Raw genomic sequence first — 19,702 nt, 5'->3', positions numbered from 1 at the left:
ATCAGAATGATACTGTCCTCATAGAATTAGATAGGAGTCCCTCCTTCTTGATTTTTTGGAATAATATCAGTGGGATTGGTAGTGGCTTTTCTTTATACGTCTGGAAGAAATCAGCTGTTAATCCATCTGATCCTGGGCTTTTTGTTTAGTAGGTATTTTATTACTGATTCAATTTCAAAACTCATTATTGATCTGTTCAGGGTTTCAATTTCTTCCAGGTTTAATCTTGGGAGATTGAATGTATTTATCCATTCCTTCTAGGTTTTCTAGTTTGTGTGTATAGAAGTGTTCATTATAGTATATGAGGGTTCTTAGTATTTCTGTGGAATCAATTGTAATGTCATCGTTGTCATTTCTGATTGTGTTTATTTGGATCTTGTCTCATTTTTTTTCCTTATTAGTCTAGCTAGCACTTTATCAATCTTATTTATTATTTTAAGCAACAAACTTTTGGATTTATTGGTCTTTTGTATGGTTTCTCTCATCTCTACTTAATTCAGTTGAGCTCTGATTTTGGTTATCTCTTTTCTTCTGCTAGCTTTGGGGTTGGTTTGCTCTTGTTGTTCTAGTTCCTCTAGGTGTGATGTTAGGTTGTTAATTTGAGAACATTCTCACTTTTTGATGTGGGCATTACTGCTCTAAACTTTCATCTTAACACTACCTTAGCTGTGTCCCAGAGATTCTGGTATGTATTTTTATTGTTTTCATTAGTTTCAAATAATTTCTTGATTTCTGTCTTTATTTTATTGTTTACCCAAATGTCATTCAGCAGCCAATTGTTTAATTTCCATGTAATTTTATGGTTTTAAGAGATATTCTTCATATTGATTTATTGTACTTCATATTGATTTTATTACACTTTGATCTGAGAGTATGTTTGGTATAATTTTGGGTTTTTTAAATTTATTAAGAATTGCTTTATGGCCGAGTGTGGGTTATTTTAGACTATGTACCAAGTGGAGATGAGAAAAATGTATGTTCTGTTCTTTTTGGGTGGAGTGTTCTACAGTTGTCTGTTAGGTCCATTTGGTCAAGTTTCAAGTTTAGACCCCAACTATCTTTGATAGTATTGTATGTCAATAATCTAATATCATCAGTGGGTTGTTGAAATTCTCACACTATTATTTTGTGGTTATTTAAGTCTCTTTGTAAGTCTCTAAGAACTCGTTTTACTAATTAAGATACTCCAGTGTTATGTGCCTATATATTTAGGATAGTTATGTCTTCTTATTGAATTGAACCGTTTATCATTATATAGTGTACTTCTTTGTCCTTTTTGATTGTTGTTGGTTTAATGTCTGTTTTGTCTGAAATAAGAATAGCAACTCCTCCTCGTTTTTTTTTTTTTTTTTTCTCTTTGCTTGATAGATCTTTCTCCATTCTTTTACCTTGAGTTTATGGTATCTCTCATTGCATGTGAGATGGATCTCTTGAAGACAGCATACATTTGGGTCCTTGCCTTTATCCAGCTTGCCATTCTGTGCCTTTGACATGGGACATTTAACCTGTTTAAATTTATGGGTAATACTGATATATGCAAGTTCAATCTTGTCATCATGTTGTTAGCTGATTGTTAGGTAGACTCGATTATGTAGTTGCTTTATAGTGTCAATGGTCTATGTACCTAAGTATATTTTGTAGTGGCCAATAACAGTTTTTTGTTATCACATTTAGCACTCCCTTAAGTACTTCTTGTAATCGAGGTCTGGTGGTAATGATTTTCCTTAGCATTTGCAAAGGGGAATAAAATCTGAAAAGGATTTTATTTCTCCATCACATATGAAGCTTGGTTTGGCTAGATATGGAATTCTTGCTTAGAATTTGTTTTCTTTAAGGATTTGCAGCTTCTCTATATTTCCTCGCATTTGCAGCCATGCACTCTTTCAGTGCTCTGAGAGTGTGAGCTTCCCTCTCACTTGAATTTTGGCCATAGACCTTAGCTTGGCACTCCTGGGCTATATGCTGCTACCTTGGGGAAAGCTCAGGCTTTTTGTTCCCTCCTCACTTTGTGGCAGCAGGGACAGGGTCCTTGGCAGTGGCAATGGCAGAGGGCCTGCCACTTCCCTCTTGAACTTACACCCCATGGAAATACAGAACCACTGCCAATCAAAATGATCAGCCAGGTGTGGAGTGGCTACACTACAGGCCTAAGTTAGGACCCTGCCTGGTGAAGAGCAGGAGCCTGGGGAACTCACAGTGAAGACAGTCTGGCCTCCTTTCTATAGGGTGGCTGTGGTGTCCTGGAGGTGCAAATAAAACATTTGGGCTTTTTGTTTCTTCCCCAGCCTGGTGGCAGCAAAGGTGGGTAGCACTACAACAGCAGTGGCAGAGGGGCTGTCAGTTGCCTCCAGGAACTCCACCCCAGAGAGACACAAAGCCTCTGACAGTGAAAATGTTCAGCCAGTGGTAGAGTGACTGTGCTGTGGGCCCAAACCAGGGGCCCTGCCTAGAGAAGAGCAGGGGTTCAAGGGTTCACAGGGAAGAGAAACTGGCCTTCTCTCTGTAGAGAGTAGCTTCGGCATACTAGAGGTGCAAATAAACCAATCAGGGTCTTTCTCTGGTTCACTGACCAAAGGCAGCAATGGCAAGTACTTCTGCAGTTGCAATGTCAGAGAGCCTGTTGGTTAACTCTGGGAATTCCATCCAGGATTTTATTTTCTTTGTAAGTATCATAAATGTGATTACTTTCTTGATTTCTTTTTCAGATATTTCACTGTTGGCATATAGAAATGCAACTGATTTTTGTTTGTTGATTTTGCATCCTGCAACTTTACTGAATTTGTTTATAAGTTCTAATAGCTTTTTGGTGGAGTCTTTAGGGTTTTCCAAAAATAACATTATATCATTTGCAAACAAGGATAATTTGACTTCTTCCTTTCCCACTTGGATCCTCTGTATTTCTTTATTTTGGCTGGCTTCTGTAGCTAGGACTGCTAGTACTATGTTGAATAACAGTGATAAAAGTGGGCATCCTTATCTTCTCCCAGATCTTAGAGAAAATACTTTCAGTTTTTTTCCTATTTAGTGTGATACTAGTTGTGAGTGTGTCACGTATGGCTTTTATTACTATATGTTGAGGTATGTTCCTTCTATCCCCAGTTTTTTGACGGGTTTTATCATGAAGGGATGTTAAATTTTATAAAATACCTTTTCAGCATTAATTGAACTAATCATATGGTTTTTGTCCTTCATTCTGTTGATATGATGCATCACATTGTTTGATTTGTGTATGTTAAACCATCCTTGCATTCTTGGGAAAAATCCCACTTGGTCATTATGAATGATCTTTTTAAGGTGTTTGAATTCATTTTGCTAAAATTTTTTGAAGATTTTTGTATCAGTTCACCAGAGATATTGGCTTATAGTTTTCTTTCTTTCTTTTTATTTATTTATTTTTTTGATGTGTCTTTGGTTTTGGTGTCTGGGTAATACAGGCCTCATAGGATGAGTTTGGAAGTATTCCTTCCTCCTCTATTTTTCAGAATGATTTGAGTAGGATTAGTATCAGTTCTTCTTTAAATGTTTGGTAGAATCCAGCAGTGAAGCCATTAAGTCCCCTTTGATGGGAGATTTTTTTATTATGGCTTCAATCTATTCAGGTTTTGGATTTCTTCATGGTTCAATTTTAAACATTACTATGTTTAATTCATTCCTTTCTAGGTTTTCCAATTTACTGGCATATAGTTGATATTAATAGTCTCTAGTAATCCTTTGAATTTCTGAGGTGGCAGTTGTAATGTCTTCTTTTCCATTTCTGACTTTATTTATTTGGGCCTTGTCTCTTTTTTTTTGGCAGTGGGGGTGTCAGGCTAAAATTTTGTAGATTTTGTTTATCTTTTGAAACACCAACTTTTTGTTTCATTGATTTTTTTTTTAAGTTTGGTTTATTTCTACTGTGATCTTTATTTATCTTCTTCTACTAATTTTATGTTTGGTTTGCTCTAGGTTTTCTAGTTTTTTAGAAAGCATTTTTAGGTTGTTTATTTGAAGTTTTGGCCAGGTGCAGTGGCTCACACCTGTAATCCCAGCATTTTGTGAGTCCGAGGCAGGCAGATCACCTGAGGTCTGAAGTTCAAGACCAGCTGGGCCTACATGGTGAAACCTCGTCTTTACTAAAAATACAAAAAAATTAGCCAGGTGTGGTGGCAGGCACCTGTAATCCCAGCTACTTAGGAGGCTGAGGCAGGAGAATTGCTTGAACCTGGGAGGCAGAGGTTGCAGTGAGCTGAGATGGTGCCACTGCACTCCAGCCTGGGCAACAGGGATTCCATCTCAAAAATAAAAAAATAAAAATAAAAATGTAGTTTTTCTGCTTTTTTGATGTAAGTGCTTATTGCTATAAACTTTCCTCTTAGTACCAATTCTGCTGTATCCCCTGTGTTTTGGTATGTTGTGTTTCCATTTTCATTTGTTTCAAAAAATTTTTAAATTTTATTTTTAAATAAATAATATTTATTTATTTATTATTTATTTATTACTGGTCATTGAGGAGCATATTGTTTAATTTCCATGTGTTAGTATAATTTCCAAAGTACATCTTATTATTAATTTCTGGTTTTACTCTGTTGTGCTTAGTGAAGATGTCTGAAATGATTTCAATTTGTTGGATTTTTTAAGACTGGTTTTGTGGATTAACATATGGTCTATTCTGGAATACTGTCACCTTGGATTTTTCTGGTTATTTTGTGGACTTATCTTTTTTTCTTTCTTTCTTCCTCTTTTACATTTTGTGAGTGATTTTCTTTTTGTTGGTGGTATGTTTTTATTTCTTGCTTTTTTTTTTTGTAGGTGTTTTGATTTGAGATTACCGTGCAGCTTGCAAGTAACATCTTACAACCTATTATTTTTCAACAGATGACAATTTAGCTTTGATTGCAAAAGCAAACAATCTAACAAACAAGTAAAAACTAATAAAAGCTCTACACTTTAACTTTATCCCCCGCTTTTTCACTTTTTATTGTTTCTATTCATATTTTATTATGCTGTCTACATCTTTAAAAGTGGTCGTAGGTATTATTTTTGAGAGGTTTATTTTTTAGTTTTCCTACTCAAGATATGAGTAGTTTATACACTACAATTACAGTGTTATAATATTCTGTAGTTGCCTGTGTACTTACTATTACCAGTGAGTTTTGTACCTTCAGATGATTTCTTGTTGCTCATTAATATCGTTTTTTTCTGGTTGAAGAACTACTTTTAACATTGATTTCAGGAGAGGTCTGGTATTGATAAAATCCCTCACCTTTTGTTTGCCTGGGAAAGTCTTTATTTCTCCTTCATGTTTGAAGGATATTCTTGCTGGATATAATATTCTAGAATAAAAGTTTTTTTTTCTTCCTTTAGCACTTGAAATATGTCATGCTACTCTCTCCTGGCCTGTAAAGTTTCCACTGAAAAGTCTGCTGCCAGACGTTTTGGAGCTCCACTGTATGTTGTTTCTTTTCACTTGCTGCTTTTAGGATCCTTTCTTTATCATTGACCTTTGGAATTTTGATTATTAAATGTCTTGAGGTAGTTTTCTTTGGGTTAAATCTGTTTGGTGTTCTATAACCTTCATATACTTGGTTATTGATATCTTTCTCTAGGTTTGGAAAGTTCTCTGTTATTATCCCTTTGAATAAACTTTCTACTCTTATCTCCTTTACTTTCTCTTTAAGGCCAGTAACCCTTAGATTGGCCACTTTGAGGCTATTTTCTAGATCTTTTAAGTATATTTCATTATTTTTATTCTATTTTCTTTTGTCTCCCCTGACTGTGTATCTTCATAAAACTTGTCTTCAAGTTTACTAATTTTTTCTTCTGCTTGATCAATTCTGCTACTAAAAAACTCTGATGCATTCCATTGAATTTTGTAGCTCCAGAATTTCCACTTGATATTTAAGAATTATTTCATTCTGTTAATTAACTTTATGTGATAAGATTCTGAATTCCTTATGTTATCTTGAATTTCATTGAGCTTCCCCAAAATAGCTATTTTGAATTATCTCTCTGAAAGTTTGATTATCTCTGTCACTCCAGGTTTGGTCACTGGTGCCTTATTTATTTCAGTTGGTGAGGTCATGTTTGTCTAGATAGCCTTAATGCTGGTGGATGTTCATCAATGTCTGGGCATTGAAGACTTACGTAGTTATTCTAAACTTTGCAGTCTGGGCTTGTTTGTATCTATCCTTCTTCGGAAGGTTTTCCAGTTATTCAAAGAACATTAAGTGTTGTGATCTACATCTTTGGTCATTGCAGCTACATGTGCATTAGGGGGCATCTCAAGCCTAGTAACCCTATGACTCTTGCAGACTTGTAGAGGTACCACCTTGATGGTCTTGGATGAGATCCAGGGGAATTCTATGGATTACCAGCAATCTCTTGTTCTCTTCCCTTACTGTCTCCCAAACAAATGGAGTCACTGTCTGTGCTGAGCTGCCCAGAATTGGGGAAAAGATTATGCAAGCACTCCCATAACCACCACTGGGACAGTGCTGGGTCACACCTGAAGCTGGCACAGTACTCAGTGCCAGGTCTTGCTCAAGGCCTGTAGCAACTATTGCCTGGTACCACTGAGGTTTATTCAAGGACCAAGGGCTCTTTAGTCAGCAGATGGTGAATCCTGCCAAATGTGTGTCTTTCCCTTCAAGGCAGCAGGTTCCCTTCTTGCCCCAGGGCTGGTTTAGAAATGCCATTTGGGAGCTAGGGCCTGGAATTGGAGAAATTGGGAGTCTCTTTGGTGCTTTATTTTACAGTGCCTGAGCAGGTATCCACATTGCAAGACAAAGTGCTTTTCACTCTTCTCTCTCCTTCCCTCAAGCAGGGGTCTCTCTCTACAGCCACCACTACTGGGAATGTGCTGGATCACAACAAAAGCCATCAAGGTACTAGGTATCACCCAATGCCCATGGCAACTACTGCCTGTCTCCTGCTGATATTTATTCTAGACCTAAGGGTTCTTTAGTCAGCAGGTGATAAATCCTGCCAGAACTGCTTCCTTCCCTTCAACGTAGTGAGTTCCCTTCTGTTCCAGGTTGGGTCTTGAGATATCCAGGTGCTAGGGCCTGAAATGAAAGCATCAGGACTCTGCTCTATGATTTATTTTACTGTGTCCAAGTTGCAAGACCAAGTCCTCTTTACTTTCCTGGAGCTTTGAGCTGCACTGCCTGGAGTTGGAGGAGGGGTGACACAAGCAGTCCCTTGGCTGCCCCAGCTAGTGTCTCACTGGGCCGTGTGTGCCCCATGTCCACTGGCTCCCAGCCTAGCACAGCATCTGGACTTTTCCATAAATTGCAGTCCTTGTGGCCTAGACTGCTTTTCAAGTTTTTTTAGGACCCCAGAGTACTTTAGCTTGCAGTGTTGGGTCTAACAGGAACTCAGGTTCTGACTGCTGGATGGGCGATTTCCCTTTGGCTAGGGCTGGTCTAAATGCTTCCTCCGTGGGCACAGGCTGAGTTCTGCCTGGTGTTGAATTCCACTGTGACAGGGCAGTACTGAGCTCCAATGCACAGTCCCACAATCACTTCACTCTCCATCCCCCAGTTACTCTGATCACTCACCTGATTTTTGGTTCTTATGAAGGTGCTTTCTTGTATGGATAGTTGTTCAATTTGGTGTCCCTGCGGGAGGATGATCAATAGAGGCTTCTATTTGGCCATCTTTCTCCACCTCTGACTATAATCCACTCTTAAGTCTTTGTTAACCACTCAGTGTGAACGACTTTCATATTTATAGCTCTAGACTTATGTAGCAAACGGTTACTAGATATTATCATTTGGACATTCTACAGATATTTAAAACTCAACATGTTCCACAAATCTTGCCTTTTCTATCTAAATTCAATCTTTATTCTCAGGGATTGGTCACACCAACTACTCTCATGCCTTAACCAGAAATTTGGAGGTATCCTGAATTTCTCTTTTCACTGCCAAACCCTCTTAACCCTCTCTACTCAATTGCTCACCAAGTCTTCTCAAATGTTTAATGTTACTGTTTCTTCAATTTGTGCATTTCTTTCCATCCTCATCACCACTATCTAGTTTAGTTCATCATTTTCATTTCTTTAACTACTGCAATAAGCTCCTGAGTGTTCTTCCTGCTATCAGATCTCCATTTAGCAGTTAGAGTAATCTTACTAAAATATAAAATTGGTTCTATTAATCATTACCTTGTAGAAAGTCCAACTGCTTAATATAGCATTATCTAATTATCTACTTAATATTATCCAACTTCTGCACATTTCCCCTACCTCATTTCCAGCCACCTTTCCCATTAAACCCTGTTCTTCTGCCATACCAACCAGTATATGCCTGCATTTCTCAGTACAGGACAAGTTTTTTTCTACCTCTATCCCCTTGCCAGTATTGTTCCCTCTGCCTAGAAGGCTGTCTTCCTGCCTGTTCACTTGGCTATGTACCAGTTATCTTCCAGAACAGTGCTTCTCAAACTTAAATATATGTATGAATTACCTAGAGATCTGGTTAAAATACACATTTATTCCAGCAGGTCCAGGCTGGGCCAAATATTCTGTATTTCTATCAGTTGCTTCTAGACAATGCTAATGCTTTTGGTCAGTACAGTAGGATGGTTCTAGAATTTATTTCACATATCCCCTTTTCTAGGAGGACGTATCTGACCTCCCAAGGTTGAATAGCTGCTTTTATTGCATCCTGTGGAATATTCCCCCACATCATAGCACTCATTACCTTGCATTGTTACTTCTTGTTTATTGGGATGTTACCTCTGACTAATAGACTGATGATATCATCACGCAAAATGGTACCCAGAACCTAGCAAAAGCCCAGTAACTCATGCTGGGTCCTCTCCAGTATGTGCTATACCAACATTCCTCCATACCGTCACTGCTGCTATGTCTGCTTCTTGCTCAAAGAGCAAATAAGTCTTCACCTGCAATGGTGGCTCTTAATTTAAGAATGCAGGGTGAGTGCATTTTTTGGCACCATCAATGTCTCCTGCTGCATTGGCAGCCTTGTTCCTTCTGTTGCTCAGTATTCTTCCATATATTGGGATAAAGAGAGGGGTACTTTGACGTCCTTTTAGTCAAAACAGATTCTTTCTGTTTGAATACTGAAGTGGAAAACATAACTATAATTGTCCAGAAATATAGGCAACATGAAAATTCTACTCAACACTGTAGTGACACTTTACTATTTAATTGCTTTGTGTCCAATATTATTATAAAAGTTTGCATTTGTTCAATGGCACTTACATAATGTATTGACTGCCATGCTTATAGGAACAACCAAAGTTAATCAGAAACACCGTGCTCTCCTTTTCACCTAGATTATTCATCTCAAAATGTCTTCAGATTTACCAGGGATCATTAAATTTGACTGCTGAAATGAAAGAAGCTTAAGATTACTCATAAACAGGTCAGGAAAAAATATGAAGATAGTGGCTATACTTTATGCTTCCTAATTGATCAATTACAGAAGCCAAGGTAAATTTAGAGTGCACATTGTCTTACCTCATTATAGATAAAAAATATGTCTGTCGAGAATGTAATCAGACTCAGAGCCTTGCTTACTGGATAGGAGGGGGAATCAGCCTTCATGAAAGTTAAAGCATTTTCTTTTCTCAGTTGGGAATTTCAAGCAGGAGAGGAATAGGCAGATGAATAAAACATGGTAATGGAATGTAATAAAGCAGAAATTGAGATATATCCACTAAGTAAGATCACAGATAGCATACAAATTCACTGACCATTAAAATGACTTGTCAGGAGAGATTATGATATTTTTAATCCCTAAAATAATTATGTGATATGTCTTAGTGAGTTTGAATTTTATTAAAAATTTTAAGAGTATATGAAAATGGATTAAAGTTTCAGCTTCCTAGATTCAATATTCATTTTTAGTATGCAACAACTCAGCAGTTTTAATGATTATTGTTGGATAATTCTACTCTATAGACTGATATAGAGATCACTTCTTCAATAGTTCATTAGTTGAATGCCCAGTCAGTACCATGTGGGGACATTACAGAAGTGACCCTCATGGAATAAATGCCTTCACTTAGTTCTTCAGCCTTCTCCTCCAAAATGTGTGTTTATGTACAAATGTGATGAATCTCAACTACGGTCCTGCAAACCTCCTGGTGTTAGGGGAGCTGAGAAGAGGGCTGGATGGTCTGTAGGGTATCGTAGATTTCTAACATATGAAGTGTTGTCTCTAGAATAAAATGTGTGTGTGTGTGTGTGTGTGTGTGTGTGTATACTGCTTTTGGGAATTAAATAAAAATGTTTTTTAAAGTGTCACTGAATTCTTAAAACCTTAATTTGTCATTAAGTCTCTTACAAAAAACAGATATTATAAGTAAAACTGCTGCTATAAAGGAAGGCAAAATACACAAAATTTATACACACTACACACATATATATTTAATCATAATTGCTCTTACAATGGAAGAGAGCATTTTTCATATACTATTCATCTATTGAAATATATATGAGGAAGAAAGAAATAAAAAGGAGATAAGCTAAGGAGTTAGGATTTGCAGAATAAAAACCCTTGCACATAATGATATTTTCTAATTTATCTTAATTTTAATCAAGCAATTCCAATTGGAAACAAGTTTCCTTTAAAAACAAACTGAAGAATGTTTTTCTGTGCACATAATTTAGGTGGAAATACACCTAGTATATCCATGTTTTCTCTCCAGGCAAGAAATAAATTTGGAAAGAACTAAGCAACACAGTGTTGGTAAACGGTGTTTCTCTCTGATAAAATGCCAGCCAAAAAGAGAATCTATAACAATTACCAAACTGTACATCTTAAGTCTTTTATTCAGATTTTTCTCTTGTTCAGCCATTATAGGAAAAACAGCTTATTAAATGAGTGATTTTAATGCAACTTATTTTTGTTGCCCGAGTTTAGAGAAAAAAAAATGGATTTTTGAAAAAGCAATTCTTTTTTTTTTTTTTTGCTAAATAAAAACCTTTACATAGTAGCCTAAATTGGTAGAATAATTGAAATGAAAAAAAGGCCTTGTGAAATTGTTCCCATTGGATTTCTGTGAGTTTAGTTTTAAATCCTCTTCCAAAAAGTAACTTGATAAAGTAATCAAAATCTTTTCTATTTAACTTAGTCTACTGATGATAGAAGAATAACATATAGTATTGAAATGGAGTATAGTTATCTGAAAGTACCTTATAAATTAACTTTCATAACCCTAGCTTTATGGGAGGATCTTAGAACTGTTTGCATCATAAAGGAAGCATAAAATGCCTATGTACACAAAAACTATGGAGAAATATAAATAATTGCAAGGTTTTCAATGACCATTTAACATAACCATGTTGGAGCATACTACTAAGACATTCCCCTTAAGAGCACTGCACATAGTTATGGACAGCATTGGGGACCACAGTGGCCAAAAAATGAAGCAGAATAAGAAGCCAGGTGTAATATAAGCAACAGTAGAATTGGTAACAGATATTTTAAATTGGTCGTTTCCCAGTTATATTTCTCAGAGGCTTAGGATTGCCTGGGAAGACCTGGGTATACAGACTGGGTGCTAGAGAGGGCAGAGAGGAAAACACAACAAATGAATTTGGAACAGGCTCACTCCCTTATCTGTCAGTCTGAGTGGTCAGCTCTCACCATTTTGCACATTTAAATTCCTTGGAAGATGATCTATTTTTACAAAAACAGGCCATAACTAAAGCATTCTCAAATACCACCAGTTTAGAATTTAAGAAGGGTATCTTGTGGTAGGGAGACCATGAGATTCAGTAGCTATTCTCTAAAATTCTCTTCAATCTTTCCTTGATGTGATTAAAGGCTGTCATTTATAGAGCAAAGGTAAGGATGCAGATAGGGAAACATGGTGCACCCCAAGGGCTTCTTATTTTAATGGAGAATTGAAGAAAATATGTGTGGTTTATAAATAAAATATCACTTTGTCAACTACTTTGATTTTCTAAGTCATGGAATTTATTTACATTTTTAAATAATATGAAGGGTGTGCAATCTCTATATTCAACAAAGGGAGCATGCCTTTTATAAAGTCAAGAAATATTGCCTTGGCCAGGCACAGTGGCTTTTATCTGTAATCCCAGCTACTCAGGAAGCTGAGGTAGGACGATCAACTGAGCTGAGGAGGTCGAGGCTGCAGTGAGCTGTGTTTGGGCAACTGTACACCATCCTGGATGACAGAGCAAGACCCTGTCTCAATAAATAAATAAAATAAAGAAATATTGCTTTACAATAATTAAGGTTTTGTTTAAAGTGCAGTTTATTACTAATTAGGCTCTTTTATTCCTTCCTTGCTGGAATTATTTATTCTAATGTTTCGTATTGACTATTTTAAGATTTTCTCTTATTTAGGTAAATTGAATCTTCGTCAATAGCTACTTGTGCTTCCACAGATACTTCAGCAGTATCTTGGATAGGCACTAAATCTGAACCAAAAATTTAAAACATTGTAGTTTCATATTACTGATTTTAATATTTTTAAATAGAGTATTTAAAAATAACTCTATGGCCATAACTCTCAGAATATAATATATTATAATAATATACTAGTTTACAATGATATTTCTATAACATTAAAATTAATAGATTCACATAAAATGTCTTTCATTACTTCATGCTGTGATTAGTTTGAAATAAATAGTGAAATATTGAAACGTGTGCAGATATCTCAATGTAAATATCTCAGTGTCTTCACTGATACAGTAACTTAAAGCTGGAATTGACTATGAACACAATTTTAATAATATGATAATAAGCATAATTTAAACAATTGGTGCTTGTAAAGATTTTGTTTCCAGCTGTTTATTTGCTTGCCTCCTTCTCTTCCTTGCTGCTTTGTTAATTAGCATCTATACAGCAATATTTTGAACCATTCATTGACATAATTGTAGTAGGCTATGTATTGTATAGCTGCTTTTGAAAATTAAGGAAGTATTTAGTTTTAGTTACAAAGATCCATGAAGTATATTGTCTAAATCAACCTGATAATTGCTGGATCAGTATTTTCTTTATTGGTGTCTGTGGATTCAACATAGATTTATAATCTAAAGAGTTCATAAAATAGACTTCTGAACACAGTTGTTATACTCTTTCAATTCTTCACCATTATGAACTACAATAGAGTTACACTGTCTACCTTTAAGTGCTTTTATAGTCCATTGTGGGAATTCCACCTGGAAATGTAGCACAGTGACAATAGCTCTTAATATCCACTATTGTTCTTGCATGATTGAATCACTGGAAGATGATGTATGTTTACAAAAACGGGCCATAACTAAGGCATTCTTGAATACCACTGGTTTAGAATTTAAGAAGAATATCTAACCACATCAGTATGTGCAGCACATACTGAGGTTTGAAACCTGCAGTGGCCAACTGATTGATTCCAGGGCATAACATTGAAATTATCTGAATCCACAAATCTTCCAAACGTAGACAGCAAATAGATTCATCAAGGCAGAGGATCTGAGTATATTCACATTCTGCCAGGGGGAGCTTTAGGGAGATAGGTGCCTCTCACCAAGATAGCAGGAGGAAAGAGAGCAAGAAGGAAATTCCACGGTTGGCATGTGATAAGGGTGGCATGTAGTCCACGGATATGTCAACATCCTGCCAAAACCTAAAAGATGCTCTTTCTAATGGTGAGTGATTACATACAACCCCAATGTTTCCCCTGGCTCCCCAGTGCCATCAGTATCAAGTCGCCACAATACTTACTATGTTCTCTGTGCTGCTTAAATTATGGCCAAGACTAATTTGCAATGAATGGCCTAGAGAGTAAGATTGTGCATACAGTGTTGAGGAAATTAATGTGTTAACTTTCAAAAAGTTCATGTGGAATTGAATAAAAGTGAGAAAGTAAGAGGTGTGATCATAGAAGGAAAACATGTTGTTGGATGAAATTTGGAAGCAGATGGTGAATCGATGAGGCAGAATCCGTAAGATAGAGTGATTGGTTACCAGAAGGTACATCTAGCTTATTCTAATTAAAAAAGATTTAACTATTTCATTATATGCTTCCTCTTTATAAAAGAGGACTTTTACAATGTCAGATCTTACTATTTATGTTGTTGGAAAAAAAGAGTTTCTTGCAGTTCAACCAGGTAAGGAAAAGATGTGGGAACGGGCCAGTTGATATAGGGATTCTAAACAAAGCTGTGAAAATGAAACATGCAGTACAGGGATAAACAGTTAAGAAGCAAAGAATATACATGTTTAATAGGAAGAAAAGTTTCAGTATCTAAAAAGTACAGCATAACTTGAAATTACTTTGTACCCTAAAGATATTGCTGTACAGCAGTGTGTTTCACCTTTCATTGACAAATGCAGTCCTTTACATTTTGTAAATAATGCGAAAACTCTTACACTATCCGTTCCTCATGTTGCCCTGTGCTCTGCACTTAACTCTTTTATTTTATTTATATATTTATTTATTGAGACGGACTCTTGCTGTTGCCCAGGCTGGAGTGCAGTGGTGCAATCTCATCTCACTGCAACCTCCACCTCCCGGGTTCAAGCAATTCTCCTGTTTCAGCCTCCCGAGTAGCTGAGATTACAGGTGCCCGCCACCATGCCCAGCTAATTTTTGTATTTTTAGTAGAGATGGGTTTCACCATGTTGGGCAGGTTGGTCTCGAACTCCTGACCTCAATTAATCCACCCACCTCAGCCTCCCAAAATGCTGGGATTACAGGCGTGAGCCACCGCACCCAGCCAACCCATTTTCTTTACCTCTCTGTTACTAATAATCATTTCGCCAATTCCACTTGTAATCTGGTTTGTTAGTTTTCTTTTCTTTCTTTCTTTTTTTTTTTTTTTTTTTTTTGAGATGGAGTCTCACTCGGTCGGCAGACTGGAGTGCAGTGGCCCAATCTCAGCTCACTGCAACCTCCACCTCCCAGGTTCAAGTGATTCTCCTGCCTCAGCCGCCCAAGTAGCTGGGATTACAGGTGCGTGCCACCACGCCCAGCTAATTTTTATATTTTCAGTAGAGACAGGATTTCACCAGGTTGGCCAGGATGGTCTCGATCTTTTGACTTTGTGATCTACCCGCCTTGGCCTCCCAAAGTGCTGGGATTACAGGCATGAGCCACTGCGCCTGGCCGGTTTGTTAGTTTTCTAATGCTGCATAACAAATTATTACAAATTAAAAGAATACCTATGTATCACAGTTTCTGTGACTTAGGAGTCCAGACCTGGCTTTATTGTTCTCTGCTCAGGGCCTCAGAAGGTTGCAATTAAGTTGTTGACTGGGCTGTATTCTCATCTGGAAGATTGCACAGGGAGAAATCTGCTTCCAAGCACATTCAAGTGTTGGCAAAATTTATTTATTTGTTTCTGTGTGAGAGCAGCCCAGCCCTTTTGGTAGCTGCCAGCTGGATGCTACCCCCCAAGACCTAGAGGTCACTCACAGTTTTTTGCCATGTAGGCTTCTCAACATGGTCACTGACTGTATCAAGCCAGCTAGGAGAAACTGTAGCTCCAGTCTGCTCAGATGGAGGCTTAATAACAAGATCAAGGGAACGACATCTCTAATCTTTGCCATTCCCTGTTGGTTAGAAGCAAATCACAGGTCTCACCTGCATTCAGGAAAGATGAATATACAAATACGAGAATACCAGGCAAGTGGAGATCATGGGAGCCACCTCAATCTCTGTCCACCACACCTAAAGTCCATACTTTAGTCAAATATCTCTTACAATATTTATTTATCCCTTTAGCCATCCTGTATTCTCCTCTGTCCTTTGTCCCCTTTCATTCAAATGATGCATTCTACAAAGACCCAAAGGAACCATCAGGGATACTCCATATTCACTTCCCAGGAGATGAGGAGCAATGCATAGTTTGAGACAGAACCAGCAAAGCGAAAATCACAACATTCTTCTGGACAAACCATCTCTGCTATCTGGGAGCCTTCTCTGTTGTGTAGCACTGATAGCAAAGCCTCACATTTGAACATTGGGATGAGAAGTAGCCTTAGCTCATGGGGTGGGGGCAGGGGACAATAAAGACATCAGGGAGATTCCAGATCTTTATCTAATGGGATGAATCTTTTCTTTTACCTGGAAGAGCAGATAGGGAGGAGTTGCTATTTCTCTTTGTTCAGCATTTATTAAAATTAAGCAGGAATTATATTTTGCCATAGGCTTGGTTCCCAGAGTTTACATTTCTGAGGAACCATGATTCCACTTCTAGGGATTTATTCAATTATCCTGAACTACATGAAAGCTAAAGTAAGCAATCAGAAGTTTACTTTATAACTTTGCCAACATTGCCAACAAAAGACTTAATATTTGATTTTATTTTTCCTTAAAAATCATCTTTCAATGGTGTAAAAATACTACTTTTCAGAGTGTTCAAGAACTGAAAGGTTGAGCAATTCTACAAGTAGTGGTACTTGCTCTTGGTCTGGGATTGAGAAATGTTATCCTTATTGGCCATTATATAACTGCTTATTATTCTTTATTGCATTTTTATATTGAGATTTATAATGGTATCATTTTATTTCCAGAAGACTTGGCTTGTGTTGCTCTTTAGGAACAAACATGTTTTGACTAGATATAAAGGAAAATTAATTTAAAATATATTTTAGTGTAGCATTTCACCTGTACAGAAGTATTTTCATACCTCTCTCATTTGACACTGCAAGCAGTTGTATAAGGAGGTCAGGGGCAGTTGTTATGAAGGCTACTTTACAGTAGAAAAACAGCTCAGAGAGGACACAGGATTTTCCAGGAATACCCAGGCAATAAACGACTAAGAAACCATTGAATCTACCTGTGCCAGCTCTGCAGAGAGAGCTCTTCCACTCCATTCCTGGCTAGAACAGATGAGCTTTGTGCAAAATGGGACAAACACCAAATCTAGAGAAAAGCATGAAAGGAGGACTGTTTTCCTCTAGCACTTATGGAAGCAAAATTTTAATTATTTTTAAAATTTCAAATGAAAATATATTTACATTTAATAAATATAAAACTGACTTGCATTTGTCTTTCAAAAATAAGTTGCCTGAATCAGAAAAGTATGATTAGTTTTCTTTTATGTGTCAGTAGATTTTGTAATTATGCATTATTGTATTGAGCAGTCTGATAAGCACATAAATCACTTGAAATGTCAGCACACAGATGTGTTGATTTTGGCTGCCTTAATGCTGTCAAGTTACTTTTCACATTATGTTGTGAGAAAGAACTTACAAAGCTACCTTTATGATCAATTTTAGTATGGATTTGAAATGGAAGATTATTTTCAATGGGAAAAGGCAAGTACAGACAAGTACATCCTGTGTAGTCAGAAAACGATTCCATATCTAAGAGACATTAACTGTACTCCTGTTGGATGCCTCAGCTCAGGTTCCATTTTGCTTTCTAGTAGACATTGATTGATATAGTAACTAATGTTATTTGAGACTTCTAAAAATAAACTATTAAGCTATATATATATATACACACACACACACCCTATCAGCTGCAAAATGATTTTTTAACCAAAGAAATGTGAAAAAGAATTTTTACATTATCTTTCTCAGTCTCTGTTGAATATGTAACTATACCTCCTCAGAGACTATAGCAAAGATGCAGAGGTTTGGACACAAATGATGAGTCTGCATATACTGGACATATATATGGATAATGAGGCAAAGTTGCAGTGACCATTTAAAAGATTAAGCTGTAAGCAGCAAATGCTGTTTGAAATATAATCCACAGATACACAAAGGATCTGCACTTTTCAGAAATGGAAAATTGATTTTTAGCAGCTGCATTTTCTAGCACACCTAAAAGGTGATGTAGGAGATTTCTCCTGCTGGTGAAAAATTGGCTACATATTTTGACAAATAGTAAACATTAAAAAGTCAGCATACTAATGTCACCAGAAATTAAAGATGGAACACTATTTGGTAGTCTGACTAAATCAAAATATTTAAATTTACATTATACCATATGAAGGCATGCCACTTTTTAAAAAGGTATAAAATGTTACCAGAATGCATTTTTTCAGACTCACAAATTATGTATTAATAATAGACTTTTATGTTATTTGAGGCTGAAACAAGGAGAAACCAAGCTATTTGCAAATAGAGTAGCCTGCACAACAATTTATAACCAGAAACTGCAGTTTTAGAGATAAACATAAGAAGACTGAAAAACAGAAACATAGTGCTAGAGGGAAGGCCTGGGAAAGTCTAATGATCACATTTTGCAAAGAACCTAAAGTCCAGAGAGGTTAAAGGATTTGCTCAAGTGGAGTACATGGTGAAAACCTAATTGCCTTTATTTTTAATATGGCACATTTAAGTTAAAATCTCCATTCCTTAGACTGTAACTTTCTTAGCTTCCTGATCATGGCTCGTTACTAAGAAAGTCTCTTCCGAAATTCACTCAAACCTTCCATTCCAGCCTCCTTCTCCCATGGTTATTCTCTTGTGTGCTCCAGCCACATGGAAATTCTCCTTTTCCAAACCATAAAGCCCCTTCAAGATATTTCGTATTCGCAAGTGCACTTCTCCTGGTCTAGAATGCCCTTTCCTCTTTTCTCCACTGTCTAACTCCTACTAATCTTTCAATGTTCAGGTTCACCTGGACTCTGCTGGCTGTCCCTTCTACAGGTATTTTGTTCTTATGCCTGCAGGGGACCCACCTCTGTGCTACAATATATACATACACAAGTCTGCTTGTCCCACTATACTCAGACCCCACAAGGGAATTTTAGTAACCCAAGTGCCTAGCACAGAGTAGATACTCAATAAATATTGGGTTGATGCTTGGATAAATACAGTATAAAAACAGATTAAACAGAGATAGTTGCTACCAATTAACATGCAGCATAATGAAGTGCCAAGATTTTCAAATGGAAAGGAGCCTCAAAACTCTTCTAAGTAATGCCTCTCATTTTAGAACTGAGGTTCAGGAAAGTTAGTTAATTTAAGGTCACCAAGCTAATGCATAACAAAATCAAGTTTAAATCCATATCTGCTAGTTTTAGTTCTACACCATAAAGCATATGATGAAAGAAACTTGGTAATATAAACTACATCTTGGTTATTTGGAATTTTATCAATATACAAGAGTTTAAGAAATTTTGCAAGTATTGGGAATTGCTTGATGACTGAGCTCTTTTAAACTAGCTATTGCTTTAACTTTTATTGTTGAAGTGGTTTGTTAATTATACCCTTTTTATTTATTAGATTAAAGAAAGTGGTGCTGAACACTTTGTATACATGCTTATTTCTAAATCAAGATATTTAACCTCTCCTTCACTTTTCCCAGTAAGAATTAACCTTGTTTTTCAGGTTTTATTTTTGTGTTCTACATTGCAGCCCTGTACTTCGTAATATGAAATTTTATGTTTTAGTGTAAACCTTAAAAGTAAAAAATGCATGAATTCCAACATCAGAATGATCCAAAGCAAGTCGGAACTTGATATATGAAATAACGATACAAACCTATTCACACAACTATGAAAAGCAGATTTAAAATTGTGTAAATAAAAATAGTGAATTTAAAAATATTTTACCTATTATTTTATATTTTACCTATTAAAATTATATATAGATAATTATATATTTTACCTATTAAAAATAATTTTACCTAGTGTAGCTGGTGCTAGGCAAAATGAATAAAATAACAAGAGAGTTCAGACAGACATAAAATCAACGCCAATTTACTTATTTTACAAAGGTAAGTTGTGAATTCTTCTTCTTTGTACCCAAATTTGATTTCAGGAACAGAGATA

The 19,702-nt window shown here is 36.5% G+C and overlaps 1 protein-coding gene across 4 annotated transcripts in view; it reads left to right on the top strand.

Annotated features, from left to right (window-relative positions):
- Positions 1 to 19,702, top strand: part of EDIL3 (EGF like repeats and discoidin domains 3) — a 450,915-nt gene that overhangs the window by 386,223 nt on the left and 44,990 nt on the right. The gene's annotated exons all lie outside the window — the stretch shown is intronic.

The sequence above is a fragment of the Pongo pygmaeus genome, chromosome 4, assembly GCF_028885625.2.
Source record: "Pongo pygmaeus isolate AG05252 chromosome 4, NHGRI_mPonPyg2-v2.0_pri, whole genome shotgun sequence".
Classification (NCBI taxonomy): domain Eukaryota; kingdom Metazoa; phylum Chordata; class Mammalia; order Primates; family Hominidae; genus Pongo; species Pongo pygmaeus.
The sequence above is the reverse complement of the archived record's forward strand: the minus strand, read 5'-3'. Positions and strand labels throughout refer to the sequence as shown.